Source organism: Magnolia sinica, chromosome 1 (assembly GCF_029962835.1).
Source record: "Magnolia sinica isolate HGM2019 chromosome 1, MsV1, whole genome shotgun sequence".
NCBI classification, from domain to species: domain Eukaryota; kingdom Viridiplantae; phylum Streptophyta; class Magnoliopsida; order Magnoliales; family Magnoliaceae; genus Magnolia; species Magnolia sinica.
The window spans coordinates 55,368,038-55,389,009 of NC_080573.1; the positions used below are offsets into that span (position 1 = coordinate 55,368,038).

At 41.2% G+C, this 20,972-nt stretch overlaps 1 long non-coding RNA gene across 1 annotated transcript; it reads left to right on the plus strand.

Annotated features, from left to right (window-relative positions):
• Positions 1 to 1,734: 1,734 nt before the first annotated feature.
• LOC131250196 (uncharacterized) lies at positions 1,735 to 20,604 on the plus strand. The gene is made up of 3 exons (XR_009173130.1): positions 1,735 to 1,841; positions 7,939 to 8,163; positions 20,342 to 20,604. It is a non-coding gene; the product is annotated as an uncharacterized LOC131250196 (long non-coding RNA).
• Positions 20,605 to 20,972: the final 368 nt, after the last annotated feature.

Below are 20,972 nucleotides of genomic sequence, written 5' to 3' on the forward strand. Positions count from 1 at the left end.
AGGGGTGGTACCTCGGGGTGTACACGAACCGAGCTAGCTCGACTCGACTCGAAAAAGCTTGATTCGACTCGGTTCGAAGTTGAGTTTGAGCCAAGTCGAGTTGATTTTTTAAGCTCGAAAATGAGTTCGAGCTGAGTTCGAGCTGGCCCCAATTCGACTTGACTCGGATCGAATCCAGCTCGAATCCAACTCGGATCAAATTAGTTTGGTGACTTGGTTACTTTGCCATTGATGTTGCTCACCAACTGTTTGATAAAATGACTCAACGAGATGTGGTTGGTGGCAAGGAAGGTTTGGCTAGTGGCAATGAAGGTTTGGCCGGTGGCAAGCAAGGTATGTACATTAAACAAATACCTTTTTAAATTTTTTTTCTTCTTTTATGTTATGTAGAAGGTGTTTGATAAAATACATGTAAAACCATTGCCTCTGTTTGTAAAACAGTGAGTTTTTGAAGTTGCAGTTCAGGTGTTTGTGGAAATGCCTCAATGGCGAACTCGGCTCGAACTTGGGCCGAGCTGGCCCGAACTGAGCTGGCCAGTTAGGCTTGAGGACCGAGCCGAGCTGAGTTCGAGCTGAGGTTAGCTAGTATTCGAGCCGAGTCGAGCTCGGTTCGACTCAATGTACACCCCTAGTGGTACCCAATCCATACCACCGTAATGAATGTATTTTATCTGTGCGGGCCATCCATCTTAGAAAATTATTTTAGTTGGTGAGTCCAAAAATGAGGTAGATCAAATGGACCACCCCATAAGAAACGGTGAGGATTGAATGCCTACGGCTGAAAACCTAATGGGGCCACAGACGTTTTGGATCAAGCTAATCAAGCTGATATTTATGTGTTTATGTTCATCCAAGTCTATGTGACCTTATGAACAGGTTGGATGGCAAATAAGCATCACCGTTGGCTTAGGAAGGTTTCAACGGTAGGTCACCGTCACCACTGCTTGCCGTGGTGTGGTCTACTCAGCCTTCGATCTGCTTACCATTTTTTGGGTTCATACACTGAAATGGTCTTTCAAAATGGATGTACGGCTTGGATAATACAAATATATCACAGTGGGCCACACAGTAGCCCTGACAGGACCGTCGTCTCTAGCGGGAACGGATTGGCTACTCCCCCTGACACCAGCCATTGGCTGGTGGTCGGTGCTCTGCGCGGCCCACCATGATGTATGTGTATCATCCATGCCGTTCATCTATTTTTATATATCATTTTATATTATGACTAAGTAAATGGATTATATCGCAATCTTGCGTGGACCACATTATAGGAAACAGTGTTGAATGAATTTTGACCATTAAAAACGTTTAGGGGGCCATAAAAATTTTGGATCAAGCTGATATTTACTATTTCCCTTCATCTGGGTCTTATGACCAAATCAAAAGATTGGATGTCAAATAAACGGTACAGTGGGCCTTAGGAGGATTTTAATTGTGAATATCCATTCATTATTTTTGTCCTGTGTGGTGTAGACCACCTATATCCGTATAAGTTTTTGTATCAAGCCCTAAAATGATCTGTAAAAATGGAAGAAACACGTACATCATGGGGGGGCCCATAAGTTTTTGTATCAAGCCCTAAAATGATCTGTAAAAATGGAAGAAACACGTACATCATGGGGGGGGGGGCCCACAGAGCACCGACCACCGCCACGGGGCTGGTGTCGGGGGGAGTAGCCAATCCGTTCCCGTCTCTAGCTGGGTCCTGGTGGGGGCAAGTACCCAATCCACGCCCCGCCGTTTGAGGGGTTTCTTGCACGAGAGGGTTTCCAACCCTAGCAACAGTGACCAGAGAGAGCTGGGGATGAAGCATTGAGTTACAGACACTTGCCGGAGAGAAGGTATGTTCATCTTTCTTTTTTCTTTTTCTTTTTCTTTTTTTTCTTTCTTTTTTTCGCGTGTTGGATCGTTGGAAGATCCGCAACTCTCCCCGCATTGGAATTTTTAAAAAATTACAGCTGTTACCTGAAATCCTTTTACCTGTATTCTGGAACATGACTTTTTGCCATGTTTAATCGGATTATAGTCTGCAATTTATCTACGAATACACCCATTCAAACGCCCCTTGTAATCGGATTACCACTTTATGATTTTACAGGCATCCAAACGATCCTTAGTTTCTACTATTTTGAAAATGGGATGTGGCTTCAGTGGATCCCCGGATCCAATGAGGTCGGTGGATCCCTGACTGTGGGGCTCACCGTGATGTATTTTTCTTATATCCTTGCTGTTCATCCGTTTCTTCAGCTTATTTTAGGCCATGAGCCCAAAAAAACAGCAGATCCAAATCTCAGGTGGACCACACCGCGGGAAACAGTGGTGATTGAACGCCCACCACTAAAAAATTCTTGGGGCCCACCCAAATGTTATTTGCCATCCAACCTGTTGATAAGGTCACAAAGACCTGGATGAAGGGACCACACAAATATCAGCCTGGTGCAAAACTTTTGTAGGGTGCAAAAAGCTTTTAATTGTCAATCATCACCGTTTCGTGTGGTGTGGTTCACATGAGATTTGGATCTGCTGCATTTTTGGGCTCGTGCCCTAAAATGAACTGGTGAAACGGATTGACGGTGTGGATATAAGACAAATACATCACTGTGGGCCCCAGGGATCCACCAAAGCTGCATCCTTGAAAATGGTGGCAACTCATCTTCCTCAAACGCAACACCAGTGACATCTATCTAGGCCATCCAAATTCGGGTCCCATGGTGGGTGGAGCGTATCTCTAGGATCATACCGATCAAGGAACCATAACCGTATGATTTGCGAGAGGTCTAATATATATATATATATATATATATATATATATATATATATATATATATATATATATATATTAAAGGAAATAAAACAACGCAGGTTGTTCTGCTTGGGTGCATGGGAGGAAGCACAACACAAAAAGAAAAAGAAAAACCTCAAAAAACACTAAACAACTCGAGAGACAAACATAATAGAAGGCATATTAGAGAGGAGGTAGGTAGCTTGTCTAAAAGATTTAGATTGGACAACCACTCCCTTAAATCCCAAAACAAAAGCCTAGAGACAGCAACAGAAGAGCATACATGGTCTTGGAAGCAGTGAAGGTTCCTTTCTTCTTCTTTTTTTTTTTTTAAAGGATAATTCATTAATTTTATTCATCGCAGCTTGAAAGAAAACAAGCCACAGAAAAGAACAAGAATGGACTAGTTACAATCCAAAATAGAACACACAACTAGAATATCTACATTACAACAAATAGCTGCCCATTTTATTACATCCCTCTTAATTTTCCAAAAAAGATTCCTCCTAGGGGCTCCGCTTGTTGCGAAAGCATCTTGAATTCCGCTCCTCCCAAATGTTCCAAATGAACACCAGCAAGGATAAACGCCATAGAATCCGATTGGTCTTAGGTAAGTGAACCTCATAAAAGCAAAAGGGCAGTGGAGGAAGAGATGAGATGGGTAATGGATTCCGCGTCACTGAACCAGAGAAGGCACAGGTTGGGAAGGAGAAAACTACGACGCTGAAGATTGTCAATCGTGGGGACTGACCGGTGGTCCACATGTATTTAACATCCAAGAGAGGAAGATCTATTAGATCGTTGTCCCGTATCCAGTTAGACAACACATTTCATACTTTGAGAGAATTGTTTTTCGAGTTTTCAAAAGCAAGTGTAGTAATGTTTAAGTCTTCTCCTAGGCAACACAGGAGATTCCATTTAAGCCTAATCTCATTTAGATCGTTCCAGAGGAGAGGTCTTAACGAAGAAGAGCAAGGATCGTAGACAAGAGAAAATCCATGTAAAATCAGAAGATTGACTTTTTAAAACTATTGATGCAGATAAAGTTCCAATGAGGGAATCCTCTTCAGCACGATCATGGATACTCACCAAGCCACGGGGAAATCGGTGTAGCCCGCCTCCTCTGATATGTACGCAAGGTGTACGTGAAGTGATGTCCTCATCACCTAGGCTCTTTTCCTTTTGCTATCTAGGCCCTAGATGCTCTAAGACATGATCTTCATGGAGCCAATGAGTTACCCCTATGCCCTTTGATGATGGAACATGAACTAGAGCCCGATTCATAATTGACCAAAGAAGAGAGATTTGCTCGCTCTGTACAACCTTGAGTTGAGAGAGGTTAACATTCAAACTGAAAAAATCAGACTTTTAGGATTATCTTGCTGGTTTAGTTTTCGGTTATGATCCATCCACAGTTGGAACATTGATTTGGACGTTTCCTGTAAAATGATTCCATGAGTATGCTCAAAGAGTCACCACCAATTATTTTAATGTTGCAGAACTAACATATGAGTCTTAGTACCCTTTAATATCCACTGTTAAAAAGATCCAGTATAAATACTGACAGCCAAAATGTGATCACGCCATTCCTTTGTCCCTTTGAAATCTTGCGATTTCAATTTCTCACCAGATTTTAAAGGTCATTGTTTAAAAACCTCCAATTTTCTTCGATTGAATCTGATTATTGTCCATGATTTGATGCATTTGCTGCTGCTGTTTTAATTGCGATTCAGAATTCTTAGTTTTTGGTAGATCAGATGCTGTCCGTTGATTTCTTGTGTTCTTTTTTATATTATTTAGGTCTTTTATGTTTTATATGATTAATTTTTGTAGAAACTTGGTTTTTTAGTCTACTTCATCCGTTTTCTCTGTTGTGAGTAGATCGAATGCTGCGTTTTTCCTATTTTGGTATGTTTTTATTTATGCTCTTCGTGATTTTTCCTTTTTTTAGTAGATTTTGTTGACGTATTGATGCAAGACGTGTGATCGAACTATTTGGATGCAGGAGATTATTAATAGATTAATCAAAGTAGATCAAATATGATAACATGCTATCCTACCATGATTAAAAGAGTACCAAAAAGGCCATAAAATTCAGATTTATGTTAAATTCACAATCCCACACAAGCATGAATCATGTAAGCATGAAAACCTAAGGCCCAATGAGAGATTGGAACTCTCACATTAGAATAGGCATAGTTCTAACTCAATGGACTGATTTGGTGCAATTCTAGGTTAAGGAAATTTGGGGATTTGGGAATTAGGATTAGGGAGAATTAAGGTTTGTGGAGAAATGGGGTATTGGGTTTTGGTCTTAGGCTTAGGGCTAGGGATCTTAAAGGGGAAAAGGAGCAAGGATTAAGAGGGAAAGAGAGAGAGGGAGGGCTGGCCGTATGGATGGCCGTACATCCATACGGTCACACCCATACATCCGTATGGTCTAGGGGTTTGGTCCGTACGGTTTAGGTGGTTTTGGATGTGATGGGGATGGGTTTTGATTGAGAACAAAAGGAAAAGGAAGAGATAGAGAGAAATAAAGAGAGATTGAGAGAGATGGAGAAGGAGAAAGTAGAAGAAAATACCTCGATTGTAGAGAATGAGAGAGAAGAATAAGATAATGGGCATCACACCCTTGGAGTCACACCAAAATAGCATCTTTTCACAAGATATTCCCACTTCACATGAGAGAGGATGCTTTTTCTAAGCAAAAGAGAGTTTTTCATTCCAAAATCTAAGGGTTGGGGCTGGACGTCCCTCCTTTATGGCTTCAATAATGCATTTTTACAATAATGCCCCTCAAATAAAAATGTTTCACATGTCCTCTGATGCCATAAAACATAAATTTGTTAATCCTAAACTTATGAATAATCAACAAAAACATAAAATATGCTAATCCAAACATTCATGATCAAAGAGATCAAGGATCACAATGATCCAACCGTCTGATTGAAGGATCCACACGATCCAACGGTCCGATCGTCGTGTCCTCGGGATCCGACTGTCAAGACTCCTCAACTAAGTAGCCCACGTGCATCTTCCTAGTGTAGGGTTTTCGAAGATTCACGATCATGCATGTGGGGTCTTGAAGTCTTCAGTGCGGCCCACCCGGGCCCATGTACAAGTCATTGAGCCAAAGCGAAGGCTGGGCCAATTTCCTCCTCCTCTGGTACACCCTAAATGGTCGGATGTCCACATCATATATTTTATTTGATTTTTTGCTGAAATGTTTTTGGTAGATTTTGTAGAAATTTGGCATTTTGGCAATTTCCCATGTTTGTGTTAGATTAGGGTTTCTGAAATTGTGAAATGACAAATGGAGAGATATAAACATCAGGCCTGCAAAGAAAATAATGGCTGATTTCTTCTATTTGCTGTCATGTTCTATAAGATTTCCAATCTATAGGGTTGATGGTAAAGATTTTAAAGAATCCCATCTCTATAGGTATGTCCATCAAAACAGTTTGGTTCACCAAATCATGGTCCCAACAATACATAAAACCTTCAATTTCCTCTAGAAAAGTTTTCAGATTGGGCCCTAGTTAGGGTCAGGCTCGGGTCTCCCATTTCTGACACAGGCCAGACTCGGCCTTGTGCTGAGGCCTCCCATTTTTAGGATGGCCTGAGCTTGGGCTTGTCCATTTTCGCCCGAAATGGGTCCTGGCCATGCTTGGGTCTGGTGCATTCCAAACAGGCTTCCTCTCAGCATCAACACTGTTAGCCGCTTTCTTAGGTTTAGGATGTAAATGAGGGTGAAGATCCCAACACTGCCCATAAAAATGTCTGCAGCGATCCCATCAAGCCTACGGGTATCTTCCAATGTGGAAAATATTCTCTTCATGCCCATTCTAATGACATGACCACTAAATCAATTGATTGGATCACCAAAACATCATGGCACATATACAAAATCCACTATCAGCAAACATAGCGAACTATATGTTTTCGTATGAGCAGGACATAGTTTCTCTTACAAAACTGGTTATTTGACCGATTGATAGTTTCTCTTACAAAACTGGTTATTTGACTGATTAATAGTTTCTCTTACAAAACTGGTTATTTGACTGATTGACTCAGATCTTGGTGAAGTCAACTTGGCTTTGTTGGTCTTTGTGCACTAAATCCATACCTTGTTTAATAAAGGGATTTTCCATATAAACGTCTATCCTTCAGTAATATTACCTAAAAAAGACCCCTACTTTCAAAACTTATTATAAATAAATGCCTACTTAAGCCATTGATCAAGAAAGCCATACTGTCAGAAAATCCACATGTTTTCCATACCTTATTTTGTAAATGGCCAGAAATCCCATAGCTAATAAGTTACCCCACCCAACTATCCATTTACTACGCAATCCAATCCGTTCATTTGCTTATTCACATTAAGTTGAAGGGAGGGCGCAAAGGTCATCCTTACCCAAAACTTCTCTAGGCCCCTAGAATGTTTCAACAGTGGGGACAATCCCCACTATATCTTCTTGTATGGCGCACTTGAGTTTTGAATCTACCGACTTTTTGGGCTTTTTGCAGCCTAAATGGATGGAGGCTATGGATGTCATAGAAACATCAGTGGGCCATGCCATCTCAATGGCCAACCGCAAAATGGTGCCTAAGGTGAAATTGTTAAGCTCAGGGGCAAAACCATCTTTTCAGCCACTAACGGCCCTTTTGGTTAAGTCTCCGTTAGTTGAAGTCAAAGTGGCTGGTTTTTCCTCCATAAGCCTAAAATCTAATTGTTTATTTTGAATAGCTTTTAAAGTAGGTGGTTTCTGAGGAAACCAATTAAAAGTTAAATCATTTATATGGAAAAATCCCTTTAATAAAGGACTAGCTTAACTAAATGGTTTCCACAAAATTAGTACGTTTTCATGAGTGAAATTTCTCAATAAGTCGATTTCTGGCTTTTGGTAGTTGTCGAAGTTGTTGACACTAGATAATAGGTGTATCCTTTAGTAGCTGTGTGCTTTGCTATATTCTATGTTCACATTAACTAATTTTAGGGGATTGCTCTGTTAATTTTAGACATTGAAAAGTGCAGGCTTCTGGAATTTCTGCAAGTTGTTGAACTTCTGCGGTGTGGTTGCTATCAGTTGATAGTTGACATTTTTCTTCTTTGCATGATGATATGGGGGTGATGTATTTGTTTTCATTTGGATCAGAAATGGAGTGATTTCCTCCTGTCTATAGTCACTTAAAAATTACATTGAGTTGATGTCTCAGCAGCCATAGAAGATCAGCAAAACAATCTTCCGCTTAGAGCAGAGGGACACATTTGAGAAGAGGGTTCATGTTGCCTTTGCAATAGATTCCATTCGTTATAGATGAAGATAATCTTCAATCAAGGGACTCTTCACTGTTGTCTAGTACGACCTTCAAGCAAGCACGTTGAACGCTTTATGATCACTCTTCTATAATATAACTTGTGAAGGTTTTGTTCCTTTAGGGCTTAAATTTTGAGTTCATCTATATTTCCGTCAAAAGAATTTGTTTATCAAATAAATAAAAGCCGGAGCCTTGGCACATTAGTCACTTAACCTAAAGTAGAAAATAAGTTTTATTTTACTTTATTTTTTATGGTTTTTAGTGTATGCAAAATGTAAGTGAAGCAGGACAACATCTCTACTAAATTACTCCGATAAACATATTTGTTAGTAATAGCAGGATTTGCTAATTTCTTGTGGCAATAGGCTTGATAATCATACTTTTATTAACTTATCATTCTAAGTGTGGGGGACAGAGTGGGAATGATTTACATGAGGTTTAGACTTGTAAAAGAAAATTGAATCCAAAGGAGAAGAAAAGAAGAAAATAGGAGGGTGCTTCGTGTATAGGAATGTTGAAGGCTCTAGGAATGCTTTGAAAAACTAGTCAAGATGCTACATTAAGAGATCTCCAAAGTCTTTACCCCCCCATTTGGACATGTACGTTGCACATGTGGGAGATTCAATGGCTGAAGTCCCAACCTAACGGAAGCAATACTTTGATATCTTGTAGCAGACCTCTATGGATAAGATCTGAAGATCCACATCACATATGTACAATGATCTTAGAAATCATATATGTAATCAATGTGAGAGCTATATATATATATATATATATATATATATAATTTTATTTTTTTTTTCAACTTGTGTTATTGAATTGATGGGATTTCTATATGGAAGCCGATGGCCCGTCATATCCAAGCATGGAGAATACCACAAAAAGCATGCATATGTTTTTAGCCTGTATATATGTATGCATGCATGTGTGCGTGTGTAGCTGCATCTATATATATGCATATGTATATACATACCGGATGCCTAATGCCTAACACGATTCGCAAAGATTCATCCAATTTGATCAACCAAAAGGCCCTACAAAATAGATGCGAGCTTGTATTTCAAAAGCGATTTGTACAATTGGAGTCCAACTAGGAGATTTTTATGTGAGATCAAAGCCATTCATTAAGCATCTAAATTGCACATGCACCAGCTGAAATTAGTACTCAATAGGTGGGCTAGGTCAGGCTTCTTTATTAATGATCGGGGGAAATGCTCGCAATGTGCGTTGCCCGATCAATGGCCAAGATCTTGCACATGCGTACAATACCTAATAGTAAACATAATTTCCTCTTTAATACACCTTGAAGGTTGGTATGACATTCAAGATGGGTCATTGCAACATGAATAAGCAAGATCCAACGCCTCTATTAGATAGATTTGACCATGAAGATGATCTGGCCCAAAAGTTTGGTCCACTCTTTAGGTTGGCCACAATGTTAGAAAAGGTAGACCTATAAAAACTTATCCGAGTTTTTTTTTTTTAATTTTTTAATTTTTTAATTTTTATTTTTATTTTTTTATATATTTTTTTGTCTTTTTTCAGCCATTCACTTTTTTTTTTTCGTAACATGTGGATGACCTAACAACTTGGATCTTATACTTGTTTGCCATATGGCACACATGGGCGGTGGATGTGGGGGCATGAAGATGACCTGCCTTGTAGAGACATTGTGGTGTAGCATAGGTTAGTTTCCTATGTTTGTGAAAATTCTAACAATAGCATTCAGGAGCTTGCTAAACCCATGTCTATATCCCCGCATGAATAAAGTTGCCACATGAATGAACATGTGTGTGAGATCCAACCTGCCTATAGATGGACTCCAAGATGCTAATAGCCTAATCAAAGAATCAAGGCAGTTTGCTCTTCAAGCTCTTAAGTATATTGAATGGACTGGCAAACTTCTTCAACCATCCATTTATCTCGTGAGTTGTTGCTCACATGACAAGTGGAACATCCTATTTTTTGGGATGTGACCTGTACATACTTGCACCCAGCTGATTGAGAGCTTGTATCACGCACACATAGCTGGCTATGCGTGCATGGGATTAGTAAACCTAGACAATTGAAGTGAGAGGCTTGCCACAATGCATCTGTATTTTGCAACCATGTGCCTCCCTTCTATAAACCCAAGTTGAACTTGCTAGCACATTGGTGCAACCCGGTTATCACGTCAATGAGTTCTCGACACGTCAATCGCTAAGTAATGGGCAAGATTACACAGACAAGAATGTTTGAGTAGTGGGAAAAAATAACTTTGTTGATATTTAACTTCTTCTCTTACGAAACTTAAGAAAGGGATCTCCACTCATGGGTCCAGTGGTAAACATTGAGTGTTTCCACTCTGAGGTCATGGATTTGAGAGCCCATGTTTGTGTGTGTGGGGTTGTAAGAGTGTGTGTGTTCTCACCTTAAAAAAAAAAAATACTTAAAGAAAACTCGCAAACTTAGAAATATGGGGTGCTTACCTCCTACACTCCCCCTCCCTCTATAGACCATAAGGACAATTCCTATGAATCTTTAATGAAGATCCCTCAACTATTATATTGATTTTAAATCAATCTATAATTTATTTAAGATAAAAGCAATCCTACATACAAAGATTTGGCCTAAAATAGCACAAATCTACTAAATAATTCTAAAATCTTCATTGATATCTTCCACATCATCCCGCTATCCTCCAAATAAGGTATATGTGATCTCTAATATTTAGGCCCCATAACTCGCAACAAATAACTCAAAATCAGCACATGTTGGGCCCTATGATGGGCCTACATCATTCCTCCCTAGTTGGAAAGAACTCGACTTTGGCAAGTTGGATGCTTCGTAAAAGTAGCGGAGGCCTGGATTCAATCTTTTCGACTCGTTGCCCGTAATCTATATGCATCCAGAATATGGCTTGTTTTTCGATTTCACCAGGTACTCTGCTTGTATTGCTTCTATTGGGTGTTAATAGTCTTCATGTGCAACTCTTCTTCAACTTCTTCGAGAGTTGTTTGTCCACATTGGCAATAACTTTGTCTTGTATATCAAGCACCTCACCATGGTACTCTAACAAACCCACTACATCGAAAGTTGGTGAGATATCCAAGTCTTCTTGCAAGTTGATCACAAAAATGTTATAACCCAATTTTCTCTTGACACGGCACGTTCCAATCTTTTTGGACTTGAGTTTGATGTAAGTTTTTCTTGGAAACTTTTCTTTATGGAGATAAACCATAGCCAAGTTGATGGGGACATCAGAGGACCTACTCGAGTATGTTAGAGGCGACCACCGACATCAGCGCAACCCTCTCTGTGGATAGGAGACGAGTTCCAGATGGGGCCCGTCGGACCACTTTGAAGACCCTATATGCATTGGACGTACATCAGGAAGACCTTACATTGGGATGATGCATGTGGGTTGCTTAGGAGACATTTTTAGTAATAGGTTTTTATTTTTGTGTTGATTCGACCATTGGATCTTGTCGATGGTGTTTTGAGTAAAAGAAAACAAAAGACTTGTCTCTCTTGAGAAAAGCCATTCTTTATCTTTAGGGTTTGTGAGAAAACCCTCCTTTCCAATCGGATTGTGGAAGGGCTAGAAGATTGCTTGGTGGTGGACTCCTCCAAAGTTCTTTTCTTCCTCTCTTCTCCAACTAGGTACACAACTCTCTTCACTTTCTTCTTCTTTCTTTTTCTACAACTCCTCTAAAACCAAAACCCTTTCATCCACATCCTTTTTTTTTTTTTTTTTGAAACCTTTCCTCATCAAACCCATCAAAACTCAACCATCCATTGAACACACACCCATGTCCATATGTGCGTCCATACGGATCAGCCTTATGGACAACCCTATCCCCTCCTTTTTTACATATTCTTTCTCCTTACATCATCCTTTACACCCTTTTGCTAACCCTAGCATCAATCTTAAACCTAGAACCGTAATCCCCAATTTCCTAAAACCCTAAATCCCTAAGTCCTTGAGTCCCTAATTCCCAAAATCCCCAAACCTCGATTCCTAATTCCCAAAACCCCCTTTAAAAAAAATAAAAAAAAATCTGATTTTCAAACAAACCCATTTTCCCCAAATCTGATTTTTATAGTGCCATTGTTTCTTCATGTGAATATTGCCCTACCTATGCTAGATTGGAAGTTCCAACTTCCAAGTGGGCCACTCTTGTGATATTTTATACTTTCATGCACTGTGTAAGTGATAGCCTAGGTCCATTGAGTGGTTAATCTGAATTTTCATAACTTATAATATGGATGTGCTTGACTTGTTGAACACTTAAATTGACACGTAGTTTGATCTCACGTCATTCATCCTAGGCTAGTTTCACTCATCCTACCTCACAAGTTACCTTCTTAATATATCTTCTCATAGTGATGTTCATTTGCATCTTCTCAGTACTTGGCCTTGCTCCTTTGATATCCTTAATCTTTTTTCTTTTTTCTCTTTCTTATTTTTATTTTTATTTTTATTTTTTAAATTCCGGACCACTCAATTAGTTGGAATTCATCTTATTTGACTGGGGACTCATTCAGTAATGCGAAAGATTCGGCATGTTCAACTTGGTACAAAGTCAATATAGTGATGAAAATTCCTCATAGGAGGAGGTCTAGGCGTTCACCTGAGAGTTCTTTGGGCACCAAGTCTTGATATTCATAAAGTAGGTAGAACATCCAATTGTTTTGCTTCTCTTTAGCAACCAAGACAAAGATGAAAAATGAGATCTTAATACTTGAATCGCAAAAAAATGGATAAGAAGCATCCTCCCAACATCACCTTGGTATGTGAAAGCGAGCATCCTCCCAACATTGACTCGGGATCCAACCTCAAACACTTAAGCGAGGTAGCTGCTCTTGTTGGGAATAAACAGTTGGGAGAGACGTTCTTCGAAGGAGCTATTCCAGGTGGGAGTAATGAAGATTCTAAGGGGAAGAACGATGATGGAGAAGGTTGGATGCAAATCAGTAAAAGAAATCTAGATCCTGACAAGAAGGCACGAATCGGACCATCACCGACAGATTATCCAACCCTCTTTGTAGAGGGATTTCCGGAGGGATGGCTCCCTATAAAATTCTCAAGGGTTTTCCGTAGAGTCGGCGCTGTGATGGATGTAGTCCTTCCTGGAGATAAGAATAAGGGGACAAGCAGGGGATTTTGCGTTTGTTCGGATGAGCTCGAAGGAGGAGCTTGCCAGAGTTGTGAAGTTACTGCATGGAGAGAGTTTTAGGGGTAAGAAATTGCTGGTACAGAGGGCGCATTTCGGTTCAGAATGCAACAGGAATGCAAGGAGACCCCTTATGGTAGCAGAGACATCTTCACAATTAGAAAGGGTTGTAGAAAAAAAAAAAAAAGAAAGAAAGAAAAAAGAAAGGGTTGTAGCAGAGAAGTGAAATTGAGTATCGGAGCATTAGCACCCTCCCAAGAGCGGTCCATCCCATTTCATGTACAAAGAGGTTGTTTTGGCTGAGATAAGCTAGCCAAAACTTCAGATTGTATCATTCCGTTAGAAAATCCTGGAGAGGAAATGATCACAATGGACTTACGTGGGGGAGAACAGGTGGTTAGAATGAAATAGGAGGTGATTTCCAATGCTTGGCAGTCCTTGACTCAATTGGTGGTTGTTATAACCAAAGAGGGGGCTGACTTTTCCCAGATTAGGGACTAGCTTGGCGATACTTGCAGATTGGGGCGAGACAAATTTTTGCTGAAACCGATTGGCTTTAATGAGGTATGGATCTCCTTGTGCCAAGATATCATAGTCAATTTGTTGATCATGGCAAAAGTTTTGTACAAGGAAGGCCCCATATAACAGATTCTTAGATGGGAGGAGTATTCAGTGTTCAGCTCAGTGGAGGAATGGTATTTCATATGGGGGATTTCGCTCGAGGTCTGTTTCTCAGAATCGATTAACGCCATTAGCTTCCTGCTTGGCAGAAATGGTGCTCCTAGATCCTCTGACGGAAAATGAAGAAGAGATGGGGGTTTCTAGAGTTTGCATAAGGAGGAAGAAGGATCAAAGCATTCCATAGATTGTTGTGGTGTATATCAGCGAAAGCAAGATCGAGATGTCGGTCTAGTGAGAGGTAGTGGAAGGTCTACAACTAAGATGGGGGCCTTTTAGAGGCTTTGAGAGCCGGGTAGGGAGATGAGAGGCCATGTCATTTGGCATAGTGAAGAAGAAGGTGCACAATCGAATTGCACCCCTAGAATATCAGATCTTCGAGCAGGGATCTGTGCGGCCCAGATTGAAAGGCAGACGATTGGTGGCTCCCTGTCCAATGTAGAGATAGCTTGTGGTCTTAATTGCGCCGCAGGAGTAGGTAGCGAGTGGTGCCCCGCTCTAAACCTAGTTTTCAACTTTGGTTTGGCTGTGGTCTTAATTGCGCCGCAGGAGTAGGTAGCGAGTGGTGCCCCGCTCTAAATCTAGTTTTCAACTTTGGTTTGGATACTGAGCCAAATCCAACCTTGCAAGCCTTGACCGAACCATTTCGCTCCAACTGTGATTCGCTTGACACCCGTCGAGCAACGGACACACGTCAGAAGGAGACTCTTTTCCCACGCCTGAATAGTCCAAATGTCGCGGTCGTAAATAAAGGCAAGAGAGTCGCCCCACTTGTCAACACGTGGCATGCTCCCGAGTTGCCACATGCTGGGAGAGGCTCGGGCGGTAGTTTCGACTGCAGGAAGTGACATAAGACCTTTACTCATGCTTCACGATTTCCAAAAACCCACACTAAGGAGGTCCCCCTGCTCTTTATATAGTCTCAGGAACTTTCAAAATTACAAAATAAACCTTGTTTAATAACTTTCAGCCAAAATAACCTTAGTCTAATGAAAAATCAAATAAAACCACTCATAAGGTGTCCTAAAGCATAAATCAATCATAAACTAAATCCTAAAACATAAATGTGTTCTATGATAACGAGAAGGGTGCATGATCAACAACCCGATCATGTAATCCATGCGATCCAACAGCCTGATCGTCACGTCCCCGAAATCCAACGGTCCAAATCATTCCCTAAAGCAACCCATGTGCATATTCCTAGTGTGGGGTCTTCCAAATGCTTGCACATGCACATGGGGTCTTCAACATAGATACTCATCTAACTATAGAGAAATCGTGGTGGCTCACCTCCTCCTCTGATACGGATGCAAATGTGTATGTGATGTGATGTCCTCATCAGGGAGCTCCACCAGTAGTCCTGACCTTCTACCCCCTATATTAACCTCAGAAGGTTTCCTCCTATGGCTGACCGACACCCAACCTCCATGCATTTTTCAACCCCTCCCTTGATCTCCTCACCAAAGCCCCTTCTCACACCCAGTGTTTTAAATAGCTACGCTATGTATCGAGTAGCTTACGCTAATTAGCATAGCAAATCCTTAATGCTACATAGCTCATGAAAATAGCTTAAGTGGAATGTAGCCTACACGTCACTACATCATAGTTTGCATACGCTACACGCTATGTTGATGACATGATGTTTTCAATGATTTGTTACATTTTTCCATTTCCAATAAAAATTAATTAACATTTTTAATGCTTTCAATAAAATAATATAAATAACAATATTAAATTAGTTTCATTGCTCTTTCTTTACCTTTATACTTAATTGTTTCCCTTTCCTATTACTTTATGTTGCATTTTATTGCACGAATTATCATGAAATTTTGTTAAATTTCATTATTAATCAGTCTAATTTGGCATAGAATATCATGACATTGGTGTTGTAAGACCCGTAACCCTGTGAGGCATAAAAATGTTAAAAATTATTAACATTTTTAATGCTTCATTTTCAGTGCCGACACATTCCCAATGGACCAGATTAGCGAGTTTTGATCGTGGCCCTATTTTTGTACTGCAATACGACGAGACTCGTACCCTAGCGACCGCAAGGGCGCTACGATTCCAACGCCGCGCGGCACGCCCCTTTTCTATCCCTAGATTAGAATTTGCAATTTTGGCACAATCCGAGGTGGGCCGCACAACGCACGCGGCCCCACTTGCACAAATCCCAATGTTGTCAAATCAATATATCCATTAATCAACCCATCCATCACTCATGTCACTCTCTCCCCATTAGTCAAACAAGCCCATGCCTTTCTCATGCAACCCATATCCCTACCTATGTTAGCCATCAATCTTTCCTTATTTTTCTTCCCATTTTACCCCTCTTTCTTTTCATAATTTCCTATATACCCAAAAATCTCTATCACAAAAACTCCCTCACTCCCTCTCATTTCTACCATTTTCTAGCAAGAGTAAAGAGAGATTAAGAGAGTAGAGATTGTATCAGAGTGTGCCTCGTACGCTATCACAGTGTGGATTACCTTGTATGGCCCACCATGATGTTTATTTTCCATTTAACCTATTGAGTAGAGATTGTACATATTTGGATGGTGGGGATACACCAAAAATCAAATTGATACAAAGCTCCTTGGCCCACCATGTGCTGAATAGTTTGATGGAGGGAGTAGATTTGTCAAGGTGGACCCCACCACCCTTAAACACAACTGAGAAAGAAGGAAGGGCAGCAACCATGGTTGCTGGATGGAAGTAGTGTCTCTGGACGCTGCTGCCCAGTAGCAGTTCTGCTTGGAGGAGTGGCGTCCCCACTTGTGGGACCCACGTTAATGTATGCGTCCCATCCACTCTGTCCATACGCTTCATTAGACCATTTTGGCCATTGAGCTCAAGTTCCAAGCCGATCCACATCCTAGGTAGGCCACACTGTGTGAAGAATAGGAGGCTGGTAAGCCTGCGTCACTGATGCTTTTGCATGGGAGCCGTGGGGTGGGTTTCCACTCATGGGACCTACTGTGATGTATTTCTTAGATCCACACCTCCCATCTGTTTTCCTGGCTCATTTTGGCTGTAGAGCCCCAAAAACCTGGCTGATCCAACCATCTAGTGGACCGCACTAAGGCAAACAATGCCCATATGTTGAAACCTTCCAAGGCTTGCTATGGGGTCCCTGATCATCCGAACTAGCCCAAATTAGGGCCATTGGCCTCCAATCTAGTTGGCCTCCGTGGTGGACGGATCAGATCATCCACATGGGACCCACTTTGATAGTGTATCCAAAACAAAAAAATATAATAGTAAAAAAAAGGGCCAAGCACGTTGATGCATGCTGGGTGGTAACTCGTTCTGGCCGGGTATGGATCTCACAAGTGGGACCCATCTTGATCCTTTTCGTGTAATACGTGCCGTTCACCGACTTCTCCAGATCACTTTAGGCCTTGGGCCGAAATATGAGGCAGATCTGAGTCTCTAGTGGGCGGAACAAAGGGAAATAAAATCTTGCTATTGAAACCTTCCAAGGCCCACTGTGGGGTCTCCGTTCTTCCAAATCAGTCCAACTCAGCGCCTACTAGACTTCTCTTGACCTGGACTACGCGGTGAACAGGTCGGATTATCCAAGTGGGACCCACTTTAGAAGTGCAACAAAAAAAAAAAAAAAAGAGGTTGCTGGACGCCAGCCACATGCTGGCGCTGTTACCAACGCCTAGATGGGCGGACGCCTAGCAGGGGCATGAGAATGGGGCCCACACGTGGGACCTTACATGACGTATGTATCCTATCCACTTTGTTCATCCATCTTGCTAGATCATGTTAGGCCTTGAGCCCTAAAATTAGGATGATCCAACTCCCAGGCCGATCATACCAGGGGAAACAGTGGGCAGGGAGTGCTGCCCATTTTTGGTAGCCACCTTGAGGTTTATGTGCCGTCCACGCCGCCCATCCTTCTCTCAGGTCATGTTAGACCAAAGTCCCAAAATTTTAGGCCAATCCAAATCTTAGGTGGGATGCACCAAATGTGGGGGAAGAAACCTTTAGACTTGGGATTTCTTGGACTTGGGAATCCTTAGATCCCGGATCCCTTGGATTTTTAGTTATGTTTGGCATCATGGATTCAAATCCCTAATTAGTGGGCATGTGGATGTTGACACTATGGTTTTATTAAATCCATAAGCATATACCTTGCTCGAAATGATGAAATCCCAAGACTCAGATGACCATAAGCATAGGATCACATCTTAGTGACTAACCAATGATCTGTAACCACCGGTTTACATTAGTAATGATCAGATGGTGTAGATCATCCTATTAAAGTAATTAAGCGATGCCGTTGATAATCTAATTGTTTTGGGACATCATCTTTGAGCCATGTGCCCAAATAGATTGGTAGCCTAGTGGCACACATGTTGTACATGTGGGTGTCCATCCGAGTCACTCCCAGTGGACCCCGCCTTAGTGTATGTATTTTACTCATGCCTTATAGGCTACCTAAGGAGCCGATGTTAGTCTAATGTGGGCCACACCACATAGACTTCTATATTTCTAGTGGGGTCTACCATTCAATTCCCACTCTCTGTATATGATGTGCCAATTAAGGCCGATTACCACCTGATATGTCTGATAACATGCTAGTGTACTTGGCCTAATAGGACACACTAAGAATATGCTTAGTATAAAGATATCATGCCTAGTTATATGCCAATACGCATCATTTGTATGCATGTTGTGGATGATGATTGGTCATAGCATACGCCTTTGTGCTTGAGATACTTAGGGGACCTCATATGAGATAGGGTTGCCCCACATGATCGCGCGGTACGCGCAGGTTTGATGCATGACTTGGATAGTATGACTCATGCATTTCTCATCTTGTATGTCACGATCACTTCACGCCCAATCAGCATCAGGGTTATAGCCTCCATAGGCATGTTGTGGATGGCTGGATTGGATACCGGAAATATCTGTTTTAGCATTAGGGCGCTATAGATGTTCTTGGGTGAAAGTCCCTAAACCATTGTGGTACCAGTATGATGCTTCAACGTCGAGACCGAGTGGATAACATGAGCGCCTGAGTGCCAAATACTAGTAGGTCGCGTCTCCCACTGTATCGTGGTCAGTTGAAAAGGGGTGTGACCTTATCTGCCCAAGGGTAGGGGGCTGTAAGCTAGGTTGAGTTTGACCAGCTCGCAAATTGGTCCGCTATTGACGAGTCGTATCGGCATTAACATACCACTGGTAGGCGGATAGTGAGATCTCTTCCACTCACTTGGTCATGCACGTGATGGGGAGGCAACCAGTGTTGGAGTGTACTAGACCTCAGTGATGTTTCCAGATACGAATTATACTTATATGTGGACTAGTTGAGGATTGACATGTTTGCGTTGCATCCCAAGCATATGATATTCGGCCACGTAGGCCTTGCATTGCATAGCCTTGGTATGGCTAATAATATTCATGGACTTTGTAGTTTAGCTCTCCATCTTCCGCATACTCTGATATCTGTATTATTGTCATATGCATTGTGCATGCACATACACACTCTATTGAGCTTTGTAGGAAGCTTATGCACGTTTGTTTATGCTGCAGGTGATGCTAGGGCGTATCAACAGCATTGAGCCCGGAGCATGAGCCCATTCTTTTGAGTTTTGATTATATCTTATATTTCCCTTTCCAGCATTGTACTCAAAGATTATATTAGTGGATATGTGGTGATGAAGTTTTTGTGATTTGGATACACGTGGTTATGCTCCTTTACCAAAAAAAAAAAAATCATCCTGAAAATCCTCCTTATAGGATCCCAGGATCGGAACCTGGCGTATGGGAGCTGGGAGCCAAGAATGGGGTACTACGGAGGCTGTCGGCACTAGATTTGGCAATTGAGAATTTTGTGAGCCCGGTTCCCGAGTTTGGGGCGTGACAGGTGCAACCAAGCACCTTGATTAAAAATTCAGTTGTGTAGCTTACGCTACACGTTATGTAGCTTATGCCTCATGCTTCAAAGGGGTGAACGCAATGCTACACACTATTCACTATTTAAAACACTGCTCACACCTAATCGGACACCACTCATTCTATTGGATTCAGCATTGTCGATTCACTGGACTGAACATGTTTCAAGGAATAGTACCTGCTAAGGTTCTAGAATTATGAATTTCTGGATTTTTGTTGAAGTTGTGCAGAAAACTAGAAATGATATTGCAGTCGTGGGGTGTTTCTTATTTAGGTCATTGAGAAATTAAGATGTCAAATCCTGAGGATCTTGAATATATATGCAAGAACATTCTTTATTCTGTAGTTCAATCTGGATTTCTTTGTTAAAGTTCCTATTTGTAAAACATGTGGAAGCTTTCTATTTTGTAGGCATGCTTGAATCTAGTCTTTATTTATCTCACTTTTTTTTTTTTTTCGGAAGCATTGTTGGATGATAAGTTTTTTTTTCCTTCAGGCGCCTAAGATTTGCCTTCATGGTGGTTACAAGTTAGAGATTCATGATAAAAGCAGAGAGGAGTAGAAGAAATGGCACCAGCAAGCAAGGCAGGCAAGAAGGCTGCTCTAGATGTGGCCTCATGGATGTTCAATGTTGTTACTTCTGTTGGAGTCATCATTGTCAATAAAGCTTTAATGGCCACATATGGCTTTAGTTTCGGTAAATTCAATACGGTTCTCCAGTCTATTTCCTTGTTGGTTTAACTGATTTGTGTTTTTATGATCTAGCGCATTAATTGCTTTATGAATTTTAACTTTCTCGGGATTGAGAATATGTTCCTTATGCTAAAGATCTTTTGTGCCACATCACCTCAAACTCATTGTAACAGCAAACTCAAAAGTAGCAATCTCCAATTTTAGATTTTATGCAATCCTGTAGCAATCAACAAGAAAACACCCTGACCCTTCGTCTGGCTAGGTCCTGCTGCTGTGAAGGAAAGAACTGATGACATCTAAATATTCAAGCAATCAATGAGGTGTAAAGTACTCAAGAATACACCCCAACCCTTCCCTCGTGTCTCTCTTGCATTCTAGTGGGTTTGGTGCATTTGCACTTGGTGAAGCACTTGAGCCGCAACATAATGCTTCTT